The sequence below is a fragment of the Lygodium microphyllum genome, chromosome 17 (assembly GCF_053477565.2).
Source record: "Lygodium microphyllum isolate KBCC chromosome 17, Lygodium_microphyllum_v1.1.10, whole genome shotgun sequence".
Taxonomy (NCBI): domain Eukaryota; kingdom Viridiplantae; phylum Streptophyta; class Polypodiopsida; order Schizaeales; family Lygodiaceae; genus Lygodium; species Lygodium microphyllum.
Window position 1 is genome coordinate 60,649,856 of NC_141151.1, and position 27,763 is coordinate 60,677,618.

Genomic DNA, 27,763 nt, shown 5'->3' on the forward strand with positions numbered 1-27,763 from the left:
CTGCACAAATCTGTGTAGTCCAAGTGGCCCACTGCCTAGATACCATCATCCTTCTCCTCCTTTTGCAAATCCTGCTTCCTATGCCTCTACCCCTACGCTTGAAGCTTCACCGTCTCTGCCTTGGAGTGATGACTCGAAACTCGTTTCACTAGTATCACTATGCAAGACGGCTTGTTCCACTGCTTGCACACTTGAAGTGCACTGCATGCCGCTCAAGAACCATCAACCTTCTCCTCCTTTCGCAACTCCTCCTTTCTAAGCCTCTGTAGAGTGCCCCTGTGCCCGCACCTTCAATGCCTTTGTCGCAGCTCACTGCATCAAAGTGACAGGTCACAACTCATATTTTATGGATGCTCGAAAGTATGAAGAATATGGATCGACCGACGAACAATAAGTCATGAGTCCTAAATGGTAATATGAAATTATGATCTTTTACCCCTTTTTTTAAGACATTAAGGCTTAAGGGTGAAGGGTCAACCTAACCAACTTCCAAGGCTCAAGTTCTCTTGAGTCTCAACTCTCAACCCTTAGGTTAGGGCCCAGGGGTTAATCTCTAGTGGCTATATATATATATATATATATATATATATATATATATGCATATATATGCATATGTCTTATGGTGAAACTGTACCCTATACGAGTAGACTTCATTTAAAACCTTTACTCAAATTTTTAGGTTTCACTTCGACCCCTTGTCGTCAAATTTTAGGTGTCAATTGACACCCAAAATCCTTAAGATGCCCAAAATGGGATTCAAATTTAAACACTGATACTCAACCATATGCAGAATCAAACCCTAAGCCATAGATCACATTGAGGATTAGACTCACAAATCACCTCCAAAAACTAGCATTGGATTTCATGCAAGGAAGTGAATCAAAAGTGCATTCAAGAAGAACCAAACTACTCCTCAAGGTGAATGACCAAATATTTCCAAGGTACTAATTGCCCTCCTGAAACATAGTAAAAAATTGTCACCATGAAGCTAGAGAAGAAGCTTTTAGGTGAGGGAGACCACATTGAGCCGGCTCACCTTGGGTCAACAATCAAGGTTTACCTATGGAATAAGGCTTATGAACTATGGAGTTTACATTTGTAGTAACCAAAAACTCTTCTTGGCTATTTGTCATACGTTTTTGTTGTTTGGTTCCACACATGAAACAATGCTTTTCCAATTTCTTACACACAATCCATGACTTCATTTTAAGCTTTTAACGAGAATAGTAAGGGTCATCAAATATATATTTTGGTTTTGATATAGAGGTGTTATGATGGAGATGCAATACTAGTCACTTAGATAAAGTAAACACTAAATCTCACAAAATAATAGTCCCAAAACTCACAAAAAAGAAAAATAAAACTCATGAATCATGATGCTAGTAGTTTCCATGTAGATAGGGTAAAGGGGCCAATAAAGTGATGCCCTCCCAAAAGGAAAACACACCCCACCCCAATTAAGTGACAATTTTACAAGGAAGATGCAGCTTTTTTAGCCACTTTACATTGTGATATAATTTTTTTAAATTCACTGATGAGCTTACGTTAGTCAAACAATTGAGCCATGTATATATTTTTTAGTTTGGATTTCGTAAAACCTTAAAACAATGCATCCTTTAGTGTGACTCTATTGGCCCCTCATTTTCACTCTTTTTTGAACTATCCCAATGTTTTTTCTTTGAGCTTCATATGGTATAAATAATTTGACCATTGTAAAGTATTTGTAGAACTAAAAAAGAAAGAAAATATAATGGAGGATTGTTAGACAACACTCTATTTCCACCTTTACCCTAAAAGCTTTAAAAATAAAAGGTAATCCAATGTTTGATTGGTGGATATATATATATATATATATATATATATATATATATATATATATATATATATATAGATAGAGAGAGAGAGAGAGAGCCTAGAGGTCCCATTAATTTCATTAACTACTACATGCACTGTGGTCGAAGTTCATGTGCTCCGACTCCTTGTTAATCATCAAAGTGTCTTCCTCTCTTATGGACTTTCTTTTGCATACCAAATTGCTTGATGCTCGATCCAACAATTAGCTTACTATCCCCCAAAGGATCACAGATCACTCTTGAAGTAAAACTCATTCTCGACCTAAAATAATGTTTAGCATGGGATGTCATTCGATCTCATCCCCAACCATGCACCTTCAGACTATGTGGCATCACATGCTTGTTCAAATTTCCAAGTACAACTGCTTGCATTTTGATTTTCCCTATAGTTGATTTGGAATTGTGCATCCCTATCTAATAGAATGCTTATTGAACAAGTAAAATTTGCTAGTTGTAATGTTTTCTTGGGCATCTGGATGTGTGCGCCTACATTCTCTGCTTTTTATCTTGGGTGCCTACACACATATCAGCAAGGCATGTAGGATCTTGAAAAACATGATCATGAGAGCATATTATTTTGATTGGGATCCACAAAGCTTCTAAAATCATCTATGTTTAGAGTATAAAAATTTTCGTGAGTGGGGGGGGGGGCATTTCTTTTACCACCTGACAGGGATGAAGGCGCCATGGCTAAATTTGGTGGAGAGATGGATTGTGGTACCTACAAACAACCCCCCCCATCGCCGGTCTCTGCTCCTCAATTGGTTGCCTGGTTGTGGAGATAAAAAACCAGTATTTCTCTCTCCTCTCTCTCTCTCTCCTGCATAGAGGTAATTCATGTGCAAGAAATCAAGAAGAAGAGGGGCTGAAGAATGCTTGTCCGGCTGTGATCGGATTGCTTCAAGATGAAGAGGAGGCTGAGGAAAGAGGTTCAGCATTGAAGAATGGTTGTTGGTTGGTCCGTGGGCTATCCAGAATAATTATTTAAAAATCCACAACACGCAAGACACGTGGTATGCTCCAATTTTATGAAGAAATTTACTTGTTTTTGTTGTTTCATGGTCCAAATGTTGTTCATATGCAATGAATTTTTGTTTGAACCTTGGTAGCATTATGATTGAGGGTTGTAACTACAGAAATGTAGAACCCATGATGATTTAGAGCCGTAATTATTTCTTTAAAACCTGCAAAATGCCATTTTTAATGGAAATTAGTGGTTTTTTTTCGATTTTGAGTTGGGAGAAAGGATGGAAGTGAAGTAAACTCAAAGAAAATGTTAAGTTTCAGTCAAAATAATAAGCCAACACAAATAAATAAAAAAATACCTATTTTCCATGAATAATAAATAAGAAAAAATAGTGAAAAATAGAGAATATTCAAGTTTTCGCGCTTAAAAAATATGAAAAAATAAGATTTATGTGCGTGAATGTTTGGCAACGTTAAAGCATGAGGTCAAGCCTCTGTTTGGCCTCTTCCTTTGTGTTATAGTATGTGTTTATTGGTTTTTACATACAAAAATGATACAAAACAACCATTTACATGTATGCACCGCAGCAATACCTAAACGGTGAGGGGGGGATGAAGTTTGTGCGATGATCTAATTGTTGAAGAAATACAAATTCTGATTTCCCTCTTTGTGTATAGCATTTAGGAATCGTTCCATAATTAAATATAGGCGACTAGTAGCACGGAAGTTCCGGTGCTAGTCTCTAAAGCAACGTAGCAAGTAACGCTTAGTTAAAATTCATGAAAGGGCTATTTTCCGCACCTCACATGGCTGGTTTTTTAATCATAAAATGGTTTTGCACAATTGTCATGCACCTTGCATAAAGCATGTCAAGTGGTATCTCCTGGAATGCATTGCACTTGTTTGATAAACTTTGACCAGTGCTGAGAGGATAGGAAACCTAAGCTATAGGTTTAGACGGGTGCTTCCGTTGGGGAAAGTTTTGTGAGGCAAATCAAAATCTCCTTGAACGCTGAATTATGAAAGAGTGGAGTTTGTGCAAATGTTATATGTATCTTGGGGCCAATCCCCGAGGTGTAGGAGAGTCGCACTGGAGCCGCGGCAATCAACTGAGAGGTGCTTCCCTATGTGTGTATTACGAGGCATTATGCCTATAAGTTATGGGATCTCCCTCTCAAGAGAAGGGAAGGTGTTCGTTTATATAGGGATACAAACGCAAAATCGTCATAAGCATTTAGTGCAAAGTGAGTCTTAAACGCTCCTGGCCCGCGAGGCTAACCGCCCTCCCTCCTTGGAGACCAGGCGTAGCCCACAAGGTTTCGGTGGTACCCATGGTATTCCCCATAGCACTTATGAGACAGGTGAGCCCTCCACTCGACATGATGAGCCCCTCCTTCCCTCCCCCATTACGAATCCTTCAAGCCCATCCTTGGCACCCCAACTCCCCTGTAACGGAAGCTATTTCAATAATGGAAATGGCTCCAATGCAAATCTTGGGTAGCATGGAATGCATGGAGTGCATGGGCAGCATGCACATGGCAATGGGCAACATGCACATGGCAATGGACAGCATGCATATGGCAATGGACAGCATGCATATGGCAATGGGCAGCATGCATATGGTAACGGGCAGCATGGACATTTTGGACAGCAAGGTACTAATGGGCAATTTGGTCCTCATGTAATGCAAGGGCAGCATGGCCCCCATGGAAATTTTTGACAGCTGGGGATTGGACAGCAATGCATGTATAGGCAGTATGTAGCACATGGCATTCATAGGCAGCAAGGCCCAAATGAGCTGCATGACAAGATTGTATTTACTAAATTCAATGGGCAGTCCTCATCCCTAGCTGAACTAGAGGAATGGACCTCTAAATTGGAAGCCTATTTTCTCATCTACCCTCGTACCGATGAGGCAAATATCATTTTTGCCTCCCTTCATTTAGAAGGTTTTTCCCACACATGGTGGATATTCGTTCAAAGAGAAAATCAACAGTTTCGTGATTGGGAAGAGTTGAAGATGCATATGATCCAAGTTTTTGTCTCCCCGGTGGAAAAAGAACGCTTGGATAGGAAATTGTATCAGTTTGATCAGCAAAATCTCACCGTGAGGGAGTATACCAACCAATTTATGAACCTATCTATGTATGCTGAGGCAGTCAGTGATGAGGCCAAATTGCATAAATACATTTATGGGCTAGATGCACATCTCTCAGCTGATGTAATGGCTCAAAAGCCAGCCACCCTGTTTGCAGCCATAGAATTACTGAACTCTATGGTCGGAAATACTGTCGCAATGAGGGTATGCAGCCCATCGCAAGACAACAAAGATACCCTATCAGGCAACCCCCATATGCTAATAATTATCGCAGAAATAATGGAGGGAATGGCAGCCCCAAAATCCCTACTTACCCCACTTTTAATGCTGAAAGGAAATATGGCAGTTTTGGGACAGCACCACCCTTCAAAAGTGACCCAAACTATGCTGAAAATAAGACAAGGAATGGCTTTAGTCCTTATGGTCAAAATTCATTCCTCCTGAAGTTGTCAAGGATAGAAAAGCCAAAGGCTTGTGCTTTAAATGCAGGGATAAGTACACGACTGATCATGCATCCAAATGCCCCTTTAAGAACGCCATTGTCAAGTTGAATAGCATGTATGTGCTAGAAGATAGTGACAAGTTAGAAGAGGACTTGCATGATAACTCTCCCATGATGACACTTGTTGAAAATGCTGAATATGAAGAGGATCTTGATACCGATTAGTTTTATGACTCACCGGATGGGTTCCCTTTTGACCCGGTGGCTGCGCCATTGATGGCATGCTTGGGATGACCCTTGGCGCCCCTCATTCACCACTATATCAGCTTGCTCGATCTCCATGGATGCATGGACCGGCTCTAGGAGCCCGAACACCCTACGAGTGCATGGTAACATTGATGGCAAGAGTGTATACATCCTCATAGATAGTGGCAGCACGCATAGTTTTGTGAATAAATCGACTCTTGGCCTTTTGACATGTGTTTCCACTGAATTACAGCAACCTCTTCGGGTTCAAGTGGCCAATGGAAATGAGAAAGTGAGCTCCCATGTATGCACACAAGTGTCTCTTATGCTGGCTGAAATTACACAGCAAAGGTGGACTTAATTACCCTTGATATGGGCCCCGTGGATGTTGTTTTGGGATGTGACTGGCTTGAGCAGTTGGGAAAAATCTCTATGGACTTCTCTCAGCTATATATGGAGTTTGTAATGCATGGGCAGCTTGTACACTTGAAGGGAATCAAAGAAAATGCAGACTTTCAGCTTATAACAGCAAGACAACTCAAAAAAGAATTCAAGAAACGCTCTCAAATCTTTGTCTTGCATTTTCATAAGGATAATGATGACCAACACACCTTGGGGAAGCAAAATGCAGCACTAAAAGCGCTTTTGGCTGAATATGAGAACCTATTTCAGCCCCCCACTACCCTTCCACCTCAGAGATCGGTGGATCACCCGATTGACTTCGAGCCCTATGCCAAGCCCATCAATAAACCCCCATATCGACTCTCTAAATGTGAGAGAGAGGAAGTAGCAAAGCAAGTCAAGGAGCTCACTGAGATGGGATTCATAGAGCCTAGATTTCCCCCTTATGCCTCCCCGATTCTATTGGTTAAGAAAAATGACGAATCTTTCCGATTGTGCATTGACTATTGTGATCTCAATAAGATCACCGTAAAAAATAGATACCCCATCCCTCGAATTGATGACTTTCTTGATGAACTCAAGGGAGCACGCTACTTCATCAAGATTGATTTGCGATCTGGTTACCACCAAATCAGAATGAGGGTGGGTGATGAAGTCAAAACAACCTTTTGGACTGACTGTGGCTTGTACCATTTCCTTGTTGTGCCATTTGGGATCACTAATGCACCCGCCACATTTCAGAGCTTAATGAACAAAATATTGCAGCCATGGATTTTCCAGTTTGCGTTGGTATTCTTTGATGATATACTCATTTACAAAAAGTCACTGCATGAGCATTTGAAGCATGTCAGGAAAATTTTTGATGTACTGAGAGAGCACCGGCTATTTGCCAAAGAAAGCAAGTGCGTCTTCATGCAAACAGAGGTTGAGTACTTGGGGCACATTGTTAGTGAAAAAGGCATCCAAGCTAATCCTAAGAAAGTGAATGTGTCCGGGAGTGGCCCACCCCCACTACCACTACCTCCTTGCTCCTCTTTTTATCGGAGATTTATTCGCCATTATGCCACAATTGCAGCCCCGTTAACAGACATGCTGAAAAAAGAGGCTTTCCTATGGGATGAATTGGCTGACCGTAGTTTTCAACAATTGAAAGACTTGCTCACTTCAGCCCCTATCCTCGTAGGCCCCGACTTTTCAAAGGATTTTACCATCCAGTGTGATGCTAGTGGAAGGGGTATTGGTGCAGTCTTGTTGCAAGAACATGGGGTAATAGCATTTGAGAGCCGAAAATTGGATGATAAAGAGAGAGAGTTGCATGATTTTATCAGGAGATGTTGGCAGTCATTCATGCTATCAAAAAGTGGCATCACTAATTATATGGTAGCAGATTTAAGGTGAAAAGTGACCACCGTGTGCTCAAATACTTCTTGACTCAGCCCAACCTCACTCCCAAACAACATAGATGGGTGGCTACCCTACAAAACTATGACTTTGAGATTACCCACACACGTGGCAAGGACAATGTAGTGGTTGATGCACTCTCTCGCATGTGGGCATGCAAGGTTTCATCCATCACTAAACTCCACCATGATTGGATTGAAGGGCTCCAAGAGGCATACTTGCTTGAAGATGAATTCAGCCTTCTTTTCCAGAAATTACAGCAAGGTGTCATGGATGACAATTCCCAATATCAGCTCCACAATGGCCTCATTTGGATCCATGGCTGTATTGTGATTCCCCATACCTCTCCTTTCACCCAAAGGATCCTTGAAGAGATGCATTCTTCACCGATTGCTAGCCACTTAGGGGTCTTCAAAACATATGACCGAGTTTCAAAAAGCTTCCATTGGAAAGGCCTATGGCGGGATGTTAAAGACTTTGTGTCTAGATGTGTGCCTTGTTAACAAAATAAAGATAGCACTCTTAAACCGGGTGGGAATACGTGATCAAATGGCAAGGCCTACCAATAGAGGAAGCCTCTTGGCATCCATCATCTATTTTGGATGAATTTCCACACCTCAAGGAGGCCGTATTGGTTGGAACTTAACCATGACACCTGTTTTGGGCTGCAGTTTGCATCTGGACAGCCACTTGTTTTGTACCAGTTTTAATCCTGGTCCATTTTCAGCCCTATTCTCCATACATGGGCTGAAAGTACACCTCGAGAGCTCCGTGCCAACACCTTACTTGCCTCGATCAGAGTTCCCTAGTGGAAGTTATGACTGTTTTTCTCCAGCCATACCATCTGGGACAACACACTAGTAATTCCGAGACAGCCCTCTATTTTGTAATAGTTTTGGTCCTGACCTGATTGCAGCCCCGCCTCACCCACATGGGCTAAAAGTACATCTCATGGGCTCCGTAATGACACCTCAACTGTCCCATTCGGAGTTTCTCACACAAAGTTATGGCTGATTTCCTACATCACACCCTTACAGTCCATGACTACATTCCTTGTTTTTTAGAACAAAAACTTTATGAGACGGGATGGTTTGTAATGAATGGAGATCATGGAAACATGGCATGGGAATATACCAATCACACTGATGGTATATAAGGTGTAAGAGGGTATTTTGAGGCATGATAGAAATTATCAAGAAACTCTCTTTTCACCTTCTCAAGCCTTCATGGCTTCCAAATGTGTCTCAAAATCCTCCATGTCTAGCCCATAAACTTCCATGAAACTCCTGCATCACCTGTTGTTGAGAAGCCTTTTCTCCCAATACACGTACTGGAGCTCCTCTCTTTTTCTTTACATGCTTCCACAAATATCCATCTTTCAAGAAAAACCCATAAGATTTTCTTTTAATCCTTTTGAATTCAACTTAGACCACTCAAGCTTCTTTGTCATGATGCTAAGATATTGGCCTATTTTCAGCCAATAGTCCTCATACAACTCTTTCAAAATTTGTGTTTTCACTAAAGCATAACACTAATGATGCTTTCTCTCTATTGCCCATCTCTTCTCTATGGTAGTAAGCTCTTTTCTTAGTGTTGAAATCCCTATTACAATAGTCGCATTTTTAGTAACAACAGCTGCATACTCATTCCTTGCTATCATAAAGTCATTTTCCGCACCTACTACATCGTCCTCTTTATCTTCCATTAGCTTTTCTTGATCTTCGAACCTTGCTGGTGAAAGCATATCAGCCACAGGGTTTTCTCTACCTGCAATATGCTAAAAATCAGGGTTAAGTGACTTTATATATGCAATCCACCCTAACATCACAATATTAGGAGTTGAGCAATTTACTATCATGCCCAGTAGAGATACACAATCAGTCTCTACCACTACATAAGCTCCCATAAAATACTCCCTATCACACATAAGGGTTGTCAATGCACCCCAAAGCTTTGTTTTGACTTAAGAATACTGTCGTTGCCATTCATTTACAACATTTGCTTCAAACCGAATGGCATATCTATTCCCATCAACATCATCCTGACCCAATGCCAAACCAATGCCAATTGGTCTTGTATCCATGGTGAGAATTATAGGCTAAGTAGTGGATTATCTATGTAGGATGCTACTAATTAGTGGACAACATGTGGAAAAGAGAAGAAAGTGGCTGAAAATGCATTGTCTTGTAGCAATATGCATGGTGGAGTAAGGAAAATGCAACAATATGAAGAAGAGACTCTAGGATTTATTCATGGAAGTCACTACACAAGAAATCATTGGGCTAGAGCTACCACTGAAATGGTAGTGAAAATAGGGGAGCGTGAAACTCCTTGCGTTGCTTTACTTGACCATGGGTCTAAGATAAATGTCATTGAGCGCGGATTGTATGAAAATGGTGCATGGCCTATGGACACTGATCATGGTTGGCATATGAGGGCTGCAAATAATTCTTCAAGGGAGCTCTATGCAGCATGTCCTAATGTAAAAGTGAATATTGGTGATGTACATAAAGAGCAACACTTCTTTGTGCAAGATAATTTCTCATATGCAGTGATTTTGGGATAGCCCTATATTACAGGTGTGCTTATGGAAACAAAGGTGCTTGATGATAGTTCTTCTTATGCAAGAGTTAGAAGCAAGGATGGGAGAAAAGCAATCCAATTTCTTACTGTTTGTGTTAATCATCCTAGAAAAATCGTTATACGCTTCCAGAGTCCCCTTTGGTTCCAAATGCAAGGGAATTCAAAGACCTGGATTTTCATTAAGCACTGCTATAATGCGGGGCTACAGTAGTGCTATTCAGAGGGTGTACTTGCCTCTTGATGAAATGAAGCATGTATTTACTATTGGTAATTCTCAGTTTACAGCTTGGTTTAAGCCTATAGAAGCTATGTGTAGGGCTGAACGCATATCTATGAAACGGGCTATTAAGAAACTGAGATCATTGGGGATGTTAGCTGAAAATGATGGCATTTCAGGCATCCTTTATGGGCTGAATATTAGTAACACTATGGCTGAAATTTCAGCAACTATACATGTAAAAAAATGAGGCTGAAAATAGAGTGTTGTCAGTATGTTCTTTGGATATGTATGATGTTATAGCATTATTTGCTGAGCAGGAAGGATTACAATGGGCTGAAGCACTTGTGGAGACAATATATAAGACAGTTAACAAAAAGGTGAAACCAATTGCTTTGCCACTTCCACTAGAGAGTGAGGGTATGTATTCAAAAGTGTCAAGGCAGCCAAGCTTACGGGATCCTAAAGATATAGGTCACCAGTTTACATCTGAAACATTACACGAATTGAAAGTTAGTGCAGAAGGGTTTCTTTTGCTTGTTGAGAGAGATTTTTTAATGTGGAAGTTAGTGCAGAAGGGTTTCTTTTGCTTGCTGAGAGAGATTTTTTTATGTGGATGTTGGCTAGACATGGGAAGGCATTTGCATTTCAGCTAAGTAAAATAGGTTGTGTGGATCCAAATGTTGTCCCTCCTATGGTCATATTTACTGTGCCACATGTATCACATGGAGTGTGTTACCTTGGGAGGAGGAGTTGAACCGAGAGGAGTTGTTGGCCTTACGCATTAGACAGTTGGAAAGAAAGTTAGAAGACATAGAGACAGAAATTGCAAAGTTAAGGGCAGCAAGGATACAGCACAAGAAACGGCTTGACAAAAGACATAGATTGAGACCAAGAACCATACAAGATGGGGATTGGGTATTGGTTTATGATAGTAGTTTAGATAACCAGCATAGTGCCATGCGTAAAGTTTCCAAAAGATGGTTTGGACCCTATGTGCTAACACAGGTGTTCGATAAACCTACTTATGCATTAAATGAGCTGGATGGGATAGCCATAAAACTTCTGGTAGTAGGAAAAAGAATCAAATTATTCAAAAGGCATGAATCTAATGTTTATGAGTTGCCAGAATTGGAAGAAAATAGTGGCCATGATACAGGGGCTAGCCAGAAAGATATGGAAGATGAAGAAGTAAAGGATATGGTTGCAGAGGATGAGGAGGACTCAGAATCCAGTGACAACTAGGATTTTGGCACATACCGGAGGATGTGCAGGTTCATAGGGGGTGGATGTCGTTATGTTATGAGGACAGAGTATAAAAAAGTATGGAATGCATCATCATCCGACTTCTTTATTGATCTAGAGAGTCAATGTGATCTAAGCCATGAGTAGTAGTGTGAGTTGCATGGATTATCCGAAAATACTAGATTTTTGGATAATTTTAGCCTATTTTTGATATTATTTATTGTGAAAATCCGAAAAAGTTAGAAAAAGCTTCTAGATTAGGATGGCATGCAAAAAGTTAGTTGCTCTTTCAGCCAATTAGGAGATTTTTCATAAAGAAGACAGATTGACGAAATCGCGCGCATCGCGATCGCTGTAAACAGGCTGAAAGCTATTGATTGAACTGAAAGAAGAAGAAGGAGCTGTGATCTGGGAGATCGGTGAGCAGGTGTCCTGCAGTTTTACCTTCCTTTTGGAGCCAACAGAGCCATCAGATTTGGGTTCCGGGCAGCAGAGAAAGAGCTAATTTTTATGATCCACATTTTTGGTCCACGAAGGAGCTCCACGAGAACTAATACCTAGAGATTTCTTCTGAGTAGTGCAAAGATTCCAAGTTTTTTTAATACATATTGATTCAATTTATTGTGATTTTTTTTTGTTGTATTTACCACTTGGGTATTCTCTATCTTCTCTTCCATCTCCTATCTCTACTTCCTTCTACTTTTGATCCTTGGTGGATTCGACCTTTCGACAAAAACCCCTCCGACAGCGTGACTACTTAGTTTGAGGCCTCCTACTTCTTTAATATGGTGGTTATTTCTACCATTTAGTGCTAGGGAAAATAAGTCCATAATTAAATCTAAATATAGCTAGTTAACTAAGAGTGGAGAGGGTGTGTGTGTGTTTATGTCTGTGTATGCTTTTGGTGGGGGGCGGGGGGTTGGATGGGTTCATAAAAAATTTGAGTTTATCTCCATATGATTTATTCCAATATTATCAAATTTAAAATTATGCTTACATACTAGATCTTAAATATGTATAAGTTGAAAGATTGAATCTCTTATATGAATGATTTGATGTATATTTATAATACTTAGAAAGAAGTAAAGTTGGTAATGTATATCATGTCCTATACATATATATGCTCTATACATGTATATCATGTCGTATATACATGTATATCATGTCCGTATGATGCTATATATGTATATCATATCCTAGCATATGATCTAGGTGTAATTATGTCGTATATACATCCAATCATGTCCTATTCAAAAAAATACTAGCTGTTAAGAGGTTTGGTCATATTCAGGTAACCTCTTGCTTGCATGATATCTTTTAAACTACTCAGAATCTTGGGAAATTTAAAGAAAAGATAGGATTCTTTGCCACCCAAGCCTACCCTGCTTACTCTATTGTTGCCTGAGAGATTGTTGCAGGGGCTTCCCCCAATTATGAGGTCAATCTTTCCCACTGCATCCACAATCTCAGCCAACTTATCATCAGTAAGATCTCTAACATCATCCTCCATTTGAAATCGGCCTGTTTGTAAGGTTTTGTTCTACTAGCTGGATATTATGTTTTGCCATTTATCATTGATCTCCACAATAACAACAACCTTCAAAATTATACCCAATTTATGCAATGCCACTTCTTTCCGACCAAGGCTCGAGAATAAGGATAGAATTGTTAAACCTTGCGGATATAATTCTTTCAGTGGTGAAAGACTGTACGCAATAGTATTGACCTGAAATGAGTTGCCCAATGCATCATACCGATATGAAAGGGTAGAGCAGCCTCAAGTGTGGTCACAATCATATCCAAGCACCAGCTCAATCTCATGGGGTTGAAGTGGGGCAGCTTGGCCTGGACTGACCCAAACCAATTTCCATATTTTGCATTCCAGGACAATCTCATGTTGAAGATAAGAAGGTATCTTGCTTTCTTTGTGGGAAGAAAATATTTTTCTGATCAATCCACATATAGTGCTAGGGGCACCCCGTGTGTCTATGCAATTTATCTTCTCTCTCGGATCCCATGGGGGCCAATACTTCTTTGTTTTCGGAAGCACCTCAAAGATTGTCATGGGAGCAGGGGGAAGGATCAACCTTCTTCCATCTACTGGAAGGTTACAAACATAACCATCTCAGCCTAAAGCATGCTAAAAAATATCTAGAGTCTGTGAACTCTGGATCTATGCCATTAAAATGCCATTTGATGGTCTCCCACTCTCAATTGGGAACGTTCTCAACATTTTCAAAATAGAAAAAGGGAGGGCCTTCCATCAAACTATTCAATGGTTTTGGCTTGCCTTTAAAAAAGCCAAGAATTCCAAACCCAATGCCCTTTTTGAACTTGAAGGGTGGGATAGAACCTAGATGTAGACGTGATGTTTTTCCATTCATAGATTGAGTCTCGAGCCATAAAACACTCGAGTCTTCACTGGGACTTTTATCCAAGTCTAGAGTAGGAGTAATGCTGATCTTTATTTTAAGGCCCAAGTAAGTGTACCATAGCTTAAGGGCTCTTTCATCTACCCAGTATATTTTGCTACAGACATCTCGTGAGGGTCTAGCATGTCTAGTTATTTGAACACCTCGTGAGGGTCCAGCATGTCTAGTTTGATCTTTTATCTTTTATGACTAGTGCACATTATTCAATGCACTTTGGTGTGAGGGTAAACATCTTTGAACTCAACGTATAGATGAAAAGAGAAATACCCAAGATTGTGGTGCCCTTGCTCACTTCGAGGATGCCAATGGTACTTCGAGTAATTATTAACTCTATTTTTTTAATTCAATGATTCAATGTGTATTCTTAATTCTATGGTTTTTATCATGCGCACACGTGCATGCTCAAGAATCAATTTCAGGTGGTTAAATAATTATTAACTTTGATTTTTTAATTATGTGAATTGCAATTTTAGGTGGTTAAATAATTGTGTGTCTATTGGCGCGTCTATATTAGCGTCTATTTGCGCGGATATATAGACACACAATTCGCGTCTATTTACACGCACGTTTACACGCACTTATAGACACTATGATAGACGCGCCCGACTTTGCGCGTCTAACATGCGCGTCTATGTCTCGTTTCTGTTGTAGTGATGGGAAATGAGAGGGATGCAAGGCTCGATCTCTCTGCCATAAGGGATAGTCCCTTCCGTTCCCCTAAAACAATGTAAATCGGAATTACTATAACCTAGATTCTAGGTCAGTACCCTTGTTGTTCGTATACTTTGAAACAATCTTCTTGCTGTCATTTATGATTAAGAAAAGTTCCCGGTCAATCGGGACCACCCATCCATAGGACGGACCATGGCCACATCCACCACACTTTCCTCAGGTTGTTTTAGTTGTCTAATTACCTACAACATTTAGCTAGACATGCATCAATCAGCTTCCTTAATTAGCCTGTTAGGCACCGGTTCCTTCACATAATCGTAGCACTTGACATAGAAAAGCAGTGTCAAACAAGCTCCTTTTTAATAGGTTATCATATTTATCTTTGAAATACATTTATAAAGTCTAGCCCATAGGCTTATCCATAATCCTCGTGAAGGCTATCCAGCAATCCACAAGGATTCCTAATCCAAGATTCTGCCAATAGACTAGTATGTGGGCCTCGAGATCCAATCCCAGTCACGTTGGACTGTTGTGTAGGTCCGGGAAGGCGAGGGATTACGGCTAGAGCCCCCCCTGGCACCCAAGCGTCCTCCTGCTCCAAGTAGCGCTCAACCGAGAGAACTCTTGCGGCGGATTCGGTCCACCTTCCCGATGCAGTTAACAACTCCCTTGGTTAGGGTCAGGCAGGCAGTCGGGGGTAATTGAAGCTGCCTCTCCCTTCAGGCCTTCAACCTAAAGCATTAGATATGTTTTCATCATTTAATTCTTTGAGCAAACAAAGCAAATAGTGCTCTCTAAACTATTACAAGCACAATCATTTCCAGTGGTCGTTATTTTGGCCAACTGCTAAGGAGTGAATCCTTCTTTCCGAATGCATCCAGCACTCAATCCGGGATCAATTGTGACTCGGAAATATTCCCAAGGGTTTGTTTGTTAACCCTTATGTCCTTGGGTTAGGGCCGTACCCTATTAACCCAACTTAACCAATACCTTAAGTTCTATTAGCAGTAAATATGTTATTCCAATTTACTGTTTGGTCTTTTGCTTCTAATCCCCTTATCTTGATTCTTTTCCCAAGAAAGGGGCTATGTCAGGATGACTACTCATTCTCTTGCAAGATAAACTTGTGCAAGAATCTGCCAATCTCATTCCAAGGAATTTGGCCATTCCCTTGTGATCAAATCACAAGATCATGCGACTCTACAACATGTTGCACAAGTGTCGCATCTAATCCATGGGACTCTTTTAACCATCGAACGGCGCCTTCTAATCACGAAATTATGATTAGATAGGAAACAGGGTTAGGGTGTCTTCATAACAATCTGTTCGTGATTTCACTAGGCCGACATTGTCGGTCCTAGGGTTCCAAATTCAAACCGAGTTTCATCTTTTTAGCGAGCGATCCTTAGGGAGAAACCCTAGATCGTTTCTTGTAAATATGTCCTATTGTCCCTACATTCTGTGAATGTGGGTAGGTCTTTAGAGATACGAGAGTTTTATCTTGGCAATAAGTGCGACTAGGTCACGTCCTCAACGTGCTAAACCCTAGTTAGCACTTTGGGATATATTGCATCGATTTAACCCTTCCTAAGCGACTCCTTCACGGTTTTAGGTGTTTAGGGTAAACCAATTTACTTTTCTATTCATGAAGATATTATCTTGATCAAATAGGGGAAAAAGTAGTTGCATTACAATACCATTCTCGTAAGCACACAATTTATTGCCTACGTATGTTTAGATTTACAGTCCCTAACTTTTTTGGTTAGGATCGAAGTGTATGTTAAGTTATGGCATAATTCCTATTGCTCCTTCTATAACGTGCAATCAAGATTCATGCTACTAAGCTTTAGGGTTTTATGATTAAAATGAACCATGCAACCTTTTTCTACTTTCATTTTTAAATGAGTTATTCGTATGCTGAACTTACACAATCTTTCGTAACTACTTACATAATTTGATTTGAGTTTTATGCCAATTTCCTAGAGATTAATCTACTTCATGCAGCCCTAGAATCATTTCCATGCCTTGCAATTTCCTATGGTTATTAGCAACCTTCTTTAAAGAATCATTTCGAAGAAAAGATGTCTAATAATGTGATATGCGATTTATTCTTTCCATGCATAATCGAAGTGTACTACCATAATTTTGACTTGTGAAGATGGTCATTAGTTGATCTAAATTTATTACTTTGTAATGCATAAAAACCATTTGCTAAGAATGCATAGAGATCTTATGCTTTCTTTTTTTGTTCGATTCATTGAAAAATAGCAATGACCGAATTCTTCAATCGTGAGCTATTAGCCAAAGTATTTCAATCAAAAAAGTACATCCTAATTCCATAAATGATCCATGCACAGTTGTAATATTATGACGTAAATCAAAATTAGGAAGAAAACCTGGACTTGTGGTGAAATGTCCACATGGATGCTAGGAGATGACCCTCCTCTAGTTGCACCTTGTGCCTTTTTAGGAGCCATCGAGACTTCGACCTTCTTGCCTTGGCCGCAGACTTATGATCTTGGCCCGTCTCGTTCGCACGCAAAACTCCCTTTTGAGATTCGGCTTCCTTGACCGATTGCACCGTCTTTCGAAATCAAGATTTAGAAGGCTTTATAGGCTTGTGGGAGTTGAAATGGGAAAGGGTTTAAAACCTAGCTAATATGGCTTTTGGGAATTGTAAGTAAAAGGAAACTTAGAAATTCCAGATATAATAGGCCTTCACAAAATAGGATACAATGGTTTTAAAAGGCTTGTGTGGGAAGGGTTTTAAAAGGAAACCCGGGGTTAAAACCTTGTGGAAATGTTATGGAAAAGGCTTAAAACCCGACTAGTATGATCTTTATGGGGGATGCAAGGAAAAGGGTTAATTCTCGAGGATGCAAGGGAAAGGCCTTAATTCCGAGGGTGTAAAGACCGCTTTGTAGGGCTAATGAAAAAGGGGTTTTAATCTTGGCTATTGCGGATCCACAAGAAGGGGGTTAAAAAAAGAAAAGAACCCAGGCTATGGTGGGATTTAAAGGGGATGCAATGGGAAAAAAAAGGGTGCTTAAAAACCAGGGGATAATAAAACCCACTTGATAAGGCTTATGAAAGCCCAAGGAAGGGAGCTTTAAATGGGCTTTGTGGAATGAAAAAGGGGGGAAAAGGGCTTAATTCTCGGGGTAAAAACCCCTTGTGTAAAAATTCAAGGGGGAAAAAGGGGGCTTAAAGGGCTCCCCCCTTAGAAGCTTCTAAGGCTTCTAGCCTTAGCATGTGGTAGGACTTGAGGACGGCGGCCAACTAAGAAGGTGGCGGCATGTAATGGCCTCTGATGGTTGGCAGTGGCGGCTCAGTCTTCAGAAGACGGCTTCTCCAATCGGCGCAGCTGGTGCACGGCCTTCTCAGCCCCACCTCTCACAACATGGCCTGGCGACAACTTCCTCCTCCTCCACGTCCGATTGCTATCAATTAGCCTCATGTCCCTCACAACTATCACGATATTATTTTCCTCTATCTCTCACATGGCAATGACTGCAGCGTTACGCTCCTCCATGGCTCCCTCGTTACTCCCCCCCCCAAGGGGGTTTTTATAGGCTAGGGAGAGGGACCCCTCCCCCCACCACGTGGCCTAATGCATGGCTTATCCCCCCCCATGTCGTATACTTAGTCATCAGCACCATACCCCTCTCCTCCAGCACGGCCTTCGGCTGGGGGAAAGAAGGGATAATTAAAGAAAAAATAATTTTCCATAAATTAAATCAATTTTCTCTTGACCTCCTCCCAAGAGGAGGTTCACATGAAGATATGCAGTTTCTCTTACTTTGATCTAGTTTCTGCCAATCATGATATGTCGTATACACTTGCACCGTACGTATTTTCAATGCCGACATTGTCATTGCATGAGACTCACGCGGCTGATAATATTTTCAGCAGAAATATTACATTCTCTCCCCCCTGGAGGAATCGAGATGTCCTCATCTTGAGATAAATTGGGGATATTGATGGTTGAGAGTGCTTTCATCTATCCAAGTGGCATCCTCCTCAAGATAATCTTTCCACTAGATGAGGCATTCTCTCAAGGTTCTGGATCTTAGTTGTCTCTCCCTAACATCTAAGATCCTATCAGGCCATAGTTCAAGGACTCCTTGACTAGGCATTACAACTTGTTGGTCATCAAGTACATGACTAGGATTTGGTACATACTTCTTCAATAGGCTGATATGGAATACATTATGAACCCTCAGGTTCTCAGGGAGTTGCAGTCTAGGTCCTAGGCACTTGAGGATTTTGTATAGTCCAGAGTACCTTGGACTTAGCTTCTTGCACTCTCCTAAGGATAGGGAACTGTTCTTTGGGCGTACGCGAATGAAGACCATGTCTCCTTCCTTGAAGATTCTATCTTGATGCTTCAAATCCGCATATGCCTTTTGTCTATCCTTGGCGGCTTGGATGTCATGTCTTATTGACATCCAACTCTTCCAACATCTGCCTTGAAGCTTCAACCCTCAAGGTTGGATCTGAGAAGTTTAGGGGACTTTGACAGTCATGACTATAGAATGCTTGAAAAGGGGTCATCTGAATGCTTTATTGGTAAGAAGCATTGTAGACAAATTCAACCAAAGGCAAGTATTGAATGTACCTTTTTGGTTCACGACAACAGTGTGCCCTTAGTATATCCTCAATGACATGATTGACTCGCTCCGTTTGGCCATCAGTTGGGGATGGTAAGCTGTGCTAAAACAGAGTTGAGTCCCAATGGCTTCGAAGATAGCTCTCCAGAAGTGTGATGTGAAGAGAGAATCACGATCATTAATGATTCTCCTGGGTAGCCCATGTAGCTTGAATATCTCCTTAATAAACAACCTTGCAATGTCTGAGGCTTTATAGTTTGTCTTTACCGAAATAAGGTGTGCAACCTTAGTAAGCATGTCAACCACAACCATGATGGAGTTGTATCCTCCCTGAACTTCGGGTAGGCCAATGATAAAGTCCATACTGATGAATTCCTATTTCATTTGGGGAATGTTGAGTGGTTGTAACTTTCTTGGCATTTTGACATGTACGGCCTTGATAAGTTGACAAGACAAACACTCATTGACATATTTGAGAACGTCACCTTTAAGTCTCTCCCAATAGTAGCTCTTTCTAACTGCATTGAAAGTCTTGGCATAGCCATGATGTCCTGAGAAAGGGGAATCATGAGCTTCCCACAATATCTTCTGCTTAAGTGACTGGCTTGCCGGTATACATACTCTCATTCTATAGTAGACAAGTCCACTATTGATAGAGAATTCATGATACTTAGCCTATAGCTTTTGGTCCTAGTCCTTGATAGAGATCTCCCTTAGCATCTTTTGATAGGATGGATCATGGCATGCTTCCTCTCTAGCTAGCTCAAGTATTGGGTTGTTTGGCATGGACACCTTTGTGGCTAGAGATCTAGCTGTTGATGGGTTTTGCAAGATTAGAGAATTAAGGAATGCCTTGCGACTGAGTGCATCGGCAACTACGTTCTCCTTTCCAGGTCGGTACTTGATTTCAAAATCATACTCCTCCAACACTTCAATCCACTGACGTTGCCTCATGTTGAGCTCGTTCTGGGTAAAGATCCACTTGAGACTTTTATGATCAGGCACTAGTGTAAACTTGTTAACCAACAGATAGTGTCTCCAAAGCTTTAGGGCATGGATGACAGCTAACAGTTCTAGATCATGGGTAGCATAATTCTTCTCATGGCTCTTCAGTTTCCTTGAAGAGTATGCTACAGGATCACCTTCCTGCATGAGCACACATCCTAAGGCAAGTGTGCTAGCATGAGTTACTACCTCGAACTCCTTACTGAGGTTTGGAAGTTTTAGGATAGATGCTGATACCAAACTTTGCTTCAATCTATCAAAACTAGATTGTTCGGTAGTTGAGTATGCAATGGATGTTTGCTTCTTGAGTAGATCCGTCAGAGGTGCTGTAATCAAAGCATAGTTTTTTATGAAGACCCTATACCATCCTGTCAATCCAAGAAAATTGTGTATTTCCTTGACAGTTGTTGGTATTGGCCATTCTAGAACATCTCTGACTTTGGCCGGATCCACTGAGATTCCTTCTGTTGATACGATGAATCCCAGATATTCAATCTGATGCTTGAAGAATGCACACTTCTTCATCTTAGCATAGAGCTTATGTGCTCTCATTGTCTCAAGGAAAATCCGAAGTTGGGGTTCATGATCTTCTTCCTGTTTGGAATAGACTAAAGTATCGTCGAAGAAGATGAGTACGAAGTCGTCAAGCTATGGTCTAAAGATATCTTGCATTAACCTGTTGAAGGTGGCAAGCGCATTCGTAAGCCCGAATGACATAATTAGGAACTTAAAGTGACCATATCTTGTGTTGAAGGCCGTCTTTGGGATATCTTCTTCCTTGATTCTTATCTGATAGTAACCAGACCTGAGATCAATCTTGGAGAAGATCTTCGCACCCTGAAGATGATCAAGGAGCTCCTCTATTCTAGGAATAGGATACTTGTTCTTGACAGTTGATTGATTCAACCCTCTGTACTCAATACACAGTCGAAGGGTTCCATCTTTCTTTTTCTGGAACAGTACTGGAGCTCCCCATGGTGAATTTCTAGGATGGATGTAGCCCTGATCTAGCAGTTTCTTGAGTTGTTCATTCAGCTCAATTGCTTCCAGGATGGACATTCTATAAGGTCTCTTTGTAATTGGCACAACTCCTGGCACTAGCTTGATCTCATGATCCACTTCTCTTTGAGGCGGAAGTTCTGTCAACTCTTCAGGAAATACGTCCGCGTATTCCTTTAGTCATGAAGGTCCTTCACTAGACTCCTGCTTCTGATCTAATTTATTGAGCTTAATCAGGTAGACAAGTAGTCCCTTTCTTACTCCCTTTATAATCCGAGATACTTTGGCCAATTGTATTCTTGGCTTTCCAACCTCTCCTTGAGTTGTGACCAATTCCCCTTTAGAGTTTTGAAAGGAAATTTAGCCCTTTCCAAAATGAATGTGGGCGTCATTAGGTTTAAGCCAATCCATTCCAGGTAGACACTCATGGATGCCTAGGTTCATGACTTTGAATTTGACTGAAGTCATCTTTCCTCCCAGAAAGAATTCCACACTACATTAGATATTTACTTCAGCCTTTAGCCAAGTGACCAAATCACTTTACTACTTTATCAATATTCACAGTCAAGACAATCATTGATAAAAAGAAGTCTTATTCCATTCATGTGGGCATAGCCCTTTCGAAGTACAATTATTCTTGGGTGATGGACAAGCTAATACATTAATTCGAGGAGAATAAGATGTTGTTGCGTTTAGCTATACATGAACTGAGTAGTAGTACGGATTGGGGTCATCGATTTTTAAGAATCGATAAGTCATTGGAAGATTAGGGTATCTTTTCCTTTGATATCCGTTCTTCTCATGACGTCCCAACACCTTGATTCGGTCGACAGTGATTACTCGAATCACTTCCCCGTACACATACTTATTCTGATTAACCCTTTGACCTTTGACATGTAGGGTCGCATTTGCGTGGGCCTCAATAAAGACGAATAGCTTCACGATCTTTAAGTCCTCCACCCACTTGATTCTCTTTAAGTTAATTTGAAGGTACGTAGGTTGATGGGAAGCTATGTAATAGATCCCTGAAACACCCATCCATCTCCATTCCACGTACACAGGCGATGGATTGTAAATGCGGTCTAGGATGTTCATCATCTCAACCCTTTGTCGATAATCCAGGGAATGCACCGCAATCATAAACATGACTCGGAACACTAAGAACATGTTCCATGCTTCATAATTCTGTAAGACATCATCGAAAGTAAGGAAATGTTCGGAACAACAACATTTGCTTTACTTCTTCTTATTAAGATTTCTTAAAAACAAATCCTTCATTGGTTAGCTCTGATACCAACTGTAACGTGTCCACCTGTTCTCTTCAGGACAAGTCTTAGTAGTCCATCAGAAAGGAGATCTAGAAAGCTCCGCCCAGCACTCCCATGGAATGTTATAGGGTTTGTGATCCAAGACTTTCCGTGTCTGCCATGTAGCAGAAGTATTCCGGTCGTTCCCACTTAGGACCTACCTGAATTAGGGTTTCCCCTAATGGTATTTCCTAAACGGCAACTACCGTCAAACCTCAAGTGAACTACTTTACACAAAAATGCTAGGGCCGAAGTGAATTCACAATGCACTTGGTTCAAGGAGAATGGGAAACGAGAGGGATGCAAGGCTCGACCTCTTTGCCATAAGGCATAGTCCCATTCCGTTCTCCTAAAACACCATAAATTGGAATTACTATAACCTGGACTCTAGGTTAGCACCCTTGCTGTTCGTATCCTTTCAAATGATCTTCTTGCTGTTATTTATGATTGAGAAAAGTTCTCGGCCAACCGGGACCACCCAACCATAGGATGGATCTATGGAGACTTAGCCAAATAAGCATAAATAGAGTACCTATCAACAGGCGAATCCCAACCTGTCGCAGATCTGATGCTAGAGCCTGCACTAGTCAAAACAGTTTGCTGAATTTTTCCCTTGTTTGCAGTCTCCATAGCATAAGTCCATAGTGTTGGCTGATTCTCTGATCCCTTCTCAATCTAGACTCCATATGCAGAAGCATCTCCTCTAGCTGTCACATAAGAAGTACGCGCAGCCATGTCATCCACTAACTTCTTCATTCCACCTTTCCCAAAGTTGGTAGCAAGTGGAGCTCCTGTCTCAATCAACCAAATCTTAGCACCTTGTCCCCAATATACCAAATTCTTTCTCTTTGCATCCTGAAAAGATTCACAATCCCTGCAATGCTGATGGTCCGTACTATCACACCAAATACATCTCTGATCTTTCCTAGGTGCACTAGGAGCACTCCTAGGTGCAGTAGGAGCACTAGAAGAAATAGTAGGCGCAGTAGAAACAAACTGCTCTTTCAATTTTCCCACCAACTCCGCTTTAACTGACTCCAGTGTCAAATCCGTTATGCCTTTGATTATGTCATCAAGAGAGGTAGGCACCGATGGAGTGGATGGTTTTGGAGCAGAAGGTGTAGGCATCGGTCGTGGAACAGGAGGAATAGGAGAAGTAAAAACAGTAGGCACTAGCATAGGCCAAGAAACTAGCTGAGGAGGAGAAGAAATAACAGGGATAGAAGCAGGCATAGGAGCAGATGATGGTGTCGGTGTCATGGAACCATTCTGTAGGCGAGTCTTCCATATCCTCCTCTTGGTCAAAGTCGAGACTACATCCTGGGCATCCTGCCAATCCGTTTTAAGTCCCATAGGCTTCGTGCGATCCTCAAGAAGCTCTCCCAATTCTTCACGAAGAGCAGGATCAGTAGCTTGCAAGAAAAGCTCAACTTTTTCAACATCCAATGCTATTTGTTCAATGGCATCAAGCTGACTATACCTCTCTTCAAATTCTCGAATCAACTCTGAAGCAACTAGACCTTTGTTTGGCATGTAGACCACTCTCGGAATGAACGCCGTGTAGCCATCCCAAAGTCCTCAAGGAAATACTCTTCTTTCAGGGCTTTCTTAAAAACTTGCCAATGTGTATTTTGAATAAAAAGATCAGTCACTTTTGCCCTCAAGGCAGGTGTGACAAGACGAAGGAAGTACTTACTCATAAGTCCAGCTGGAACTCCAAAAAACCCCATCTTGATCTCATATGTCTTCAAATATGCTGAAACATTACGGCCATCAAATAGCTTCTTCTCATTCTCAACTGCTTCAATCGCCTTAGTCGCGCTGTTTGCATTCTCTTTCTCCGAATAGAGTTGCCTTTGCTGAGACAACTGCTGTTGATGCAATTGTTGCTGCTGCTGCATATACAATTGTGTCTGCTGATTTTGAAGCTGCATATACATAGACATATTCTGCAAAATCTGCTTTAGATCATCTGTTGAAGTACTTGACGCAGCAGTCATTGATGGATCTGAAGTAGAGGATGTAGTTGGAATTGTAGAAGAGGCTGAAATAGATGCTGAAGTATCTCCCATCTTGAAATTTTTGCGACGCTTTCACGTCGGGTTCACCAAAGATGTTGAAGGGTTTGTGAAAGCAAAGTCGCGTCTTCAGAAGACCTTGATAAATTTCAGGATAAAAGATTAAACAAGTGAATAAGAAAGATGAGAAAATAATGTCAAGACTCTGTTTTATTTTAGCCAATAAGAGATTCAAGGTTCAAGAAGAAGAAACCCGAGCATCCTTTGGATTGCATAGGTCTTCCATACATTTCAAAGAGAATTTCCAAGAATATGTCTTCATCGATGAGTGAGAAAGTGGATGAACATGGATAATCTTCTAATCCAAGTTCCATCACAGTGACTATTTACTGATATTGAGATGGCCTACGGTTAGAAACAGTCTTCAAATTTTCCATATTTATATGTATTATGTTAGACTTCAATCTGCCCTGTTCCTAGATCTGTCAAACCCAGAGATAGTCATCAGTTGTGGCTAATAAGTCAGATTTCTGGCACTTTTTATCAGGAATAAACAGAATTTCTGTTAGGGAATATGGATGCTCAAAGGAAAGCTTAGAATGTGCCTTGAAATCTTATGTTTTCTCATCAACCATGATGCACAACATAAAAACAGAAATAGCAATCGGTGAGCTGGAAATTTGGACAGCACGACTTCTTTCTTCAAGATAGTTTGATGGTCTGGTTCAACGACTAATGGTACTTGATGGTTTGGTTCAAGACAAAACTATTGTGGGATGAGCATCTATACACGGCTCTTCATGAAGCATTGACATGCCATCATCTGCATTAGAAGAAAGCTTTACAATTTCTGGACATCATCTGGATTAGAAGAAAGCTTTACAACTTCTGGATAAGGGTTTTCCAATTCAAAAGTTTTTCAATCCATATCTATTAGCACCGTATGGGAGAACATACTATTTTCCAAGCTCAAGTACCAGTTGTAATTACTGCTGTTATGCTCTGATAGATGACTGTCCTAATTTTCCCCAGAATGACTGTTTTTCTTCTTCCCAGGATGGCTCTTTTTCTCCTCAAGACAGCTCTTCTTCTCCTCAGGACAGGTTGTTTTTTTTTTACTTCAAAGACCACAAACTCTTAAACTGGTGGAGGTGAAGTAGCATCCGGAATATATCCAACATTCGGTTGTACAACTCTTTGTTATGGCCTTCTCCCTATGTTCAATCCTCCTCGTCCGAGATCTAGCATCGTCCTCCTTATTCGTCTCACGTCCTGCTTTTTCAGAACCGTTTTCCCAGATCGATTGTTCCCAATCTCTGGTTTCTCAGGCACTCATCGTAAAACCCATACATTTGTGTAATCTGCTTGCTTTCATGGTTTCCTCCAGATTCGTTTTTCTCCCTGTCGTTTTTTTTTGTTCACAATCCTCTTTCCTCCCCTCTGCTTTTTTCCCTTTTCGATCACGGAGAGAAAAAAGAAACTAACATTAGCCCCCCGATTCCGAAATTCCCTACGCCCCCCAAATTGGCTATACAGCGCGTAGCTTTTTTTTAATTTAAAACAGAAAAGCGGCCCTCTTTGAACAATCTCCTTGTATATCTCTTTGCCCTTATCAGCAGCTCCTATGCTGCCACAGGCTTTCAATATGTATGTGTAAGTGAATGCATTTGGAGACAATCCCTCATTTTGCATTCGTTCAAAGCACTTCACTGCTTCCTCAGCAAGACCATTCTGAGTATATCCTGCTATTAAAGCACTCCATGAGACCACATCATGAAAGGGAAGCTTGTCAAACACTTCTTGTGCGTTTGCAAGCAAGCCACATTTGCTGTACATATCTACCAATGCAGTCCCAACAACAATGTCTTTGTCCAGCAACCTTTCTCTAACAATCTCATCATGTATTTATTTGCCCTTATCTGCAGCTCGTATGGAGCCACAGGCCTTCAACACACAAATAAAGGTAACTGAATTTGGACAAAGGCCCTCAAGTTGCATCTGCTCAAAACACTTCAGTGCTGCCTCACCATGCCCTTCCTGCACATATCCTGCAATCAGTGCAGTCCATGAGACTATGTTCTGAACTGGCAGCCCATCAAACACTTGGACTGCTTCTGCAAGAGAGTAGCATTTCCCATACATGTCCACCATTTTACTCCCCATGTATAGCTCTTTCTCAAGTCCTCTCCTAGTTATCTCAGAATGTATGCTATGCCCTCTTTCTAAATCTCCTTCTGTGCCACAAGATTTTAAGCAGAGAATGAATGTGCTGGTATCCACAAACACACCTTCCAGCTGTATCCGCTTGAAGCAAATCAAGACTTCCTCACTAAGCTCGTGTTCAACATGTGATGCAACCAAAGCCTTTCATGAAACTGTATCTCGAAGCGGTTGCTTATCAAACACCCTGTGAGCCTCTGCAAGGGAACCACATTTGCTATACATATTTATCAGAGAATTTCCCACAATCAATTCTCTTTCAAATCTCATTTTTGATATCTCACAATGTAAAGATTGGCCTGAGTGCAAGGCTCCTATGCTACCACAAGCTTTCAAGGTGCATAGAAAAGTAGCTCTAGTTGGAACCACACCCTCCTGTTGCATGTCCCTAAAGAGATCCAAGGCAGTGAGACTGAACCCATTTTGAATATATCCTGTCATTAAAGCATTCCATGATACTTAATTTCTTTCCAGCAAGCCCTTGAAGACTTTATGCGCTTCGTTTAAACTTCCACATTTGACATACATGTCAACCAGAGCATTATTGATTAATTCCTCTTACTCCAAACCCTCTTCCACGTAGAACAAAAGTATAAACACAACAACTAAATATGTACAAAGTATCAAATCCCACACACAACTTTTGGGTGGTTTTCACACCTCGAATGCGCAGCAATACGACAACGTGGGGATTCCACGACTCTATCAAAAAGCATCAAAAGCTTCTTAGGAAGCTTCTATAGCTCTTAAATAGCCCCCCTTCATGTGGCCTACTCAAGGCCCTTTCATATAACACCCCCCCCCCCCCCCCCCACACACACATTCTTCTTTCAGGCTCCCTCCTAGCCCTGGTTCATGTGCCTCTTTTAAGCTTTTTTTCCCCCACCTAAAACCCCCTCTTCAAGGTTATACACCCCTTCCTTTTCCCCCCTTTTTTGACACTAGGGCATCCTAAAAACTACCCCTGGGATCAAATGAAAAATCCCATTTCTGTGGCTTTAATAAGCATTACCCTCGAAGGACTTTAAACCCCCTCCCTGGGATCT

The 27,763-nt window shown here is 41.1% G+C and overlaps 1 pseudogene; it reads right to left on the reverse strand.

Moving 5' to 3' along the window:
* Nucleotides 1-27,763, reverse strand: part of LOC148021946 (pentatricopeptide repeat-containing protein At3g09040, mitochondrial-like) — a 293,011-nt pseudogene that overhangs the window by 61,661 nt on the left and 203,587 nt on the right.